This window comes from Humulus lupulus, chromosome 7, assembly GCF_963169125.1.
Source record: "Humulus lupulus chromosome 7, drHumLupu1.1, whole genome shotgun sequence".
In the NCBI taxonomy this organism is placed as follows: Eukaryota; Viridiplantae; Streptophyta; class Magnoliopsida; order Rosales; family Cannabaceae; genus Humulus; species Humulus lupulus.
The window spans coordinates 196,494,730-196,499,786 of record NC_084799.1 but is presented as its reverse complement, the minus strand read 5'-3'; positions in this window follow the sequence as shown (position 1 = coordinate 196,499,786).

Genomic DNA, 5,057 nt, shown 5'->3' with positions numbered 1-5,057 from the left:
GCTGACACGCTGAGTTAGAATGGTCCATGACAGTTGTTCAGTTCAAGTCAGATATCAAATAAGTTAGCTGAAGAGATGAATAGAGCTGGTATTGAGTGGGTAGTTGGAAAACTAGCCAACATCACTCTTCAGTCCACGCTCCTTGAGAGGATCAAGGAGGCACAGGGGGAGGATCCCCAGCTAAGAGAGCACAAAGAGGGTGTCTTAGCCGGAGCTGCTAAAGACTTTTCTATTTCAGAAATGGGTTTATTGAGGTGCAAAGGTCAAATTTGTATTCTGATGGATTCCGGTATCCAACGAGAGATTTTGGATGAGTCTCATACCCCTCCCTATTCTTTACATACGGGTACGACGAAGATGTACCAAGATTTGAGAACTTTGTATTGATGGTCGGAATGAAGAGGGATGTGGTAGATTATGTGGCTAAGTGTTTGACTTGTCAACAAGTAAAGGCTGAACATCAGAGTTAAGCAGGGTTGTTGCAGCCTCTAGGGATTCTGGAGTGGAAATGGGAGGATATCACCATGGACTTCATGGTTGGATTACCGAAGACTGTGGGACAACATGATTTGGTGCGGGTGATTGTGGATAGGTATACCAAGTCAGCCCACTTTTTTCCTGTTAAGATGACTTATACTGTGGAGTAGTATGCTGAAGTATATGGAAGGAAATTCTGCGACTACATGGGGCTCCAAGGTCGATAGTATCCGACATGGACCCCACCTTCACCTCCAAGTTTTGGGAGAGCCTGCAAAAGGCTATGGGTACACAGTTGTGGTTTAGTACCGCTTATCATCCTCAGACGGATGGACAGTCTGAGAGGACGATTAAGATACTGGAGGATATGTTACGGGCCTGAGTACTGGATTTTGGGAGATCTTGGAGTAAGTATCTTCCTTTGATTGAATTTTTGTTTAATAACAGTTATCAGGCGACTATCGGAGTAGCTCCGTATGAGATGTTATATGGGAGGAAGTGTAGGTCACCCATCCATTGGGATGAGGTGAAAGGAGTTAGAGCTCGAATGCTGCCTCCCAGAGTTGGCAGAAGAGTTACTCAGACTTGAGACGCAAGGGCGTAGAGTTTGAAGTCGGTGACCACGTGTTTTTCAGAGTTTCTCCCTTCAGAGGGGTGAAACGATTTAGAGTACGGGGCAAGTTAAGCCCTAGGTTTATTGGCCCCTTTGATATTTTGGAACGGGTTGGAGAGGTAGCTTACAGATTGGCGATGCCTCTAGCTCTATCAGGGGTTCACATTGTGTTTCATGTATCCATAATCTGGAAGTATGTATCATATTCTACGCATTTACTGAGTTATGAGAACTTAGAGTTGGATCAGGATTTACCATATGAAGAGAAGCCAGTTCATATTCTCGACTGAAAGGATAAAGTCTTGTGGAGCAAGACCATAACCTTAGTGAAAGTGCTGTGGAGGAACAACAAAGTAGAAGAGGCGACTTGGGAACTTGAGACATATATGCAGGATTGGTATCCCGAGTTATTCAGGTAATTTCGAGGAAGAAATTTCTGTAAGAAGGGGATAGTTGTAGCGTCCCAAATTTGCTAATAAGGCTTAAGGCCTTGATTAGCGTACCAGGAGGGCAATAATTGATTTAATTATGTTAATATGTGAATTTGGTAATTATATACTTAGAAATGCATGTTTAGGTGAATTAAATATGCATATGGGCCCCATCTGGTTATTAGGGGCATATTTGTAATTTTATCCCCTTGATGGCATAAATGTGATATATGTGTAAATTGTGAATGATACCACGAGTGAGTGGTGATATATTTGTGATGCACGATCCGAGACGGCCTAGAGAGCAGTTTAGCTAAATAGTCACAACAGGGTCGAATACCCGGCTCAAGAGGAGCCTAGGGGTTTTATGGGAACACAGTTGGTGTTCGGGATTTGCCGGGTAACAGGTAGTAATTTAACAATTATTTGGACATGTCGAGATTAAACAGGGATTTATAGGAATACTCGAGAACTTAGCGGGATGTGGTATATGACGAAACTGCCCTTGGTGGCACTTGAGGATGTAGGTAGGCTTAAGGGGTACTTTGGACTATTGGCTAAGGGGATAGACTTAGACTCTTTAGGATGCTATGACTCTCGAGGAACTTGGAAGGAAACAGAAGAGAAAAAGCACCAAATATCTCAACTCTTGCTCTCTCTCTCTCTCAGATCTCTCTCCTTCTCTTGGGGACTTAGCCAATTTTTGAATTTTGGTGGTGAAACTTAGAATTTTAAGCTGGGAACTTGGGGAAGATAAGCTAAAGGTGTTGGAAGGCTAGTCTAAGCTCGGAATCTTCACTGAGGTAAGGATATTTTCATGTTTTGTTGGTAAATTCTGTTGAGAATGAAATTTAGTTAAGTTCTTATTTAAGATTGAATTTGGTCTGAATTGGGGTGAGTTAGATAGCTTTCTAGAGTACTTGCACTGCTTAAAGTGTAGTAGAGTGATCGTGGGGCTCAACTCTGACTTCAGGGTATGTTTAGATTGAATTTCAGGGAGGTTAGCTCGTAAAAATGCATGGTAATTCTGGGTTTAGAGGCTCGAGTCGCGGCCCTGTTCATCAGGCGTCGCGACCCACTTGAACACTTAGGCCAAGGGTCCTCGGAAAATTGTCCAGGCGCCATGGTGCAAGGTGTAGCACGTCGCGGCCCATGTCCCTCAGTAAAGAGGAATTTTTCCTCTGACTTGAGCGTGTCGTGGCCCTTAAGGGGCTGGGTCGTGGCTCTAATACAAAACTATGGCTGTTTGAGGGTTTTAAGCTCGGGAGCCCAAATGTTAAGGCTCGGGAAGGCTTCTACTACCCAGTTTAGTGGAATCCAAGGTCCCCGAGGCTAGATTAATATTCCAAAATTGTTTATTGGTTTAGAACTTGATGGATGGTTATTAGGAATATGTTGTGACTAGGATTTCAATGAGGATCGCAATATTTGGATAACTTGGGACACAGGTAAGAAAACTGTTGTACCCGTAGAGCAGGGCGTGACCTTATTGTTTGTATTTCAGGGTGCGACCCTAATGCTTATGCTTAATATGCATTTAAATATCTGTGAATATTATGCTATGTGATGCATGTTTGTGAGTGAACGGTGAAGGCCGAGAACGACAAGAAGCTGGGTACAGCAAGGGGCCGGGATCGGCTTTGAGCACGCGAAGTGCAGGCCGTTAAGTCTAGACCCTTCTAGGGTGCTGGAGCCACCCTCTTGGTGAAGATCGCGAACCCAAGGCCTGGTAAAGCACCTGGGACGGCATTGACCGCTATGTGTTTAGCCTGTTGGCAATTTTGCTGTATATTGTGAATTGTAATGCATATGTATATGTTTTGTGTTGAGTTTTCTTGCTGAGCTTTGGCTCATGGGTCCTCTATGGTGCAGGTAAAGGCAAATGAAAGGTCGACCAACTGTGAGTACGGAGAGCGTGGAGCGACGGGTACATGTTCGGTCTACTTGACTGCCACAGCCAGGGTTATTTTTTGGAAGATGTACTGTAATGGTTGTTTTGTCGCCTAGGTCGACCGTGTGTACATTTTGAGTCGTAATACAATTTTTCTAAACAATATTTTTGGAATCTCAACTGTATAACTTTCCATAATTTCAATGAATGTCCAAATTTTATAATTATTGTCATTTCTAACTTTAGTTTAGTCACACTTTTAACTTAAAATCTCGATTAGAGAGCTAATGACACATTTTTAACTCACATAGTAACGACTCTAAGGAAGTAGGGCGTTACAAAAGATCCTGTTATGGAGGCTGCTAAGTTGGTAGATATTGCTACTACGACTGATATTTTTTAGGAGCTCGATGAGTCTGATCTAGCGGGCCCTTCTAGTGCTCCACAACCCGCCCCAATTAATGTATTAGGCATTGACGATATAGTGGCTGAGGTGGCCTCAGTGAAGACTGATGTTAAAGCGACCCACGATTCCTTGCAAGGTATTGTGGCTGAAGTTTCTTGATTGAAGGCTGTAGTTTTTGAAGTGAAAGTGCAGCAAAATGCCATGCTTCAGATTCAGAAAACAATCTTGGAGAAGTTGGACGCCCTCACCCACCGGGGCCCCAGTGAGCCTACTCCTAATGACGTGCCATGTGATGTCATTCCTGCTTGTTTTGAGTCTGATTCAGCCACACCTGCACCAGAAGCGCAGACAGTCCTAGGTATTCATCTAATATTTGTTACATTTAATTATACTTTATTGAATATTGTATACCTTGCATAGTTTGTTGTGTTACGTGTAAAAGGACAAGGCAGAGACCAGTCAAGTACGAGGACTTTACACCAACAAGGAAGCGTCGGAAATTCAAGAATCCAGTCCAAATCATTCCACTAAAAGAGTTGGATGAAGCATAGTTGTCCACATTTTGTCGATGGATACTCGGTGAGATAAATAATAGTAGGCCCAGGGGCTTGGAGGCATGTAATGGGACACCTACTTGGTTTATGCAGTTGAAGGTGAAACACTTTTGTCTGGTTGACTTAGTAATTGTCTTTTCTAGAATTACTATACATCAGTCTGATCATCGTATTATAGTAACTCACATATTTTTTTATCTTGTAGCACTTGGACGCCGCAAATTACTTGTTGCAGAGACGCTTGTTCGAGTTGCCCAAGACATACCATGTCAATGCCACCATTGTGGACTCTGTATTTGGCCAGACCATGCTCGCCGACATGATGATTGGTTGAAGAGTCCCAATACATACAAGTGGGATGATGTCCATGAGTTGATAAAGGAAGGCAAAATGAAATTCAAGAATTCATAAGGTGAGTGTGATGAGATATACTTCCATTGGACTATCAATAACCATTGGATTCTGTGTGAAGTTAACTTCAAAGATTGGATGATATCCATCTACGACTCGGACCATTGCAACATTAGTTTGATTTTTTTGTCGACTTACACGAGTCATTGGCGGAAGATGCTTCCATCTCTATTGAAGAGTTATGGGATGTTTGAGAAAAATACCCATTTGAAAATACAACGGCCAAAGCATACTGTTGCCAAGTTTGACTGGAGGCATATTTCTAGTGACACCG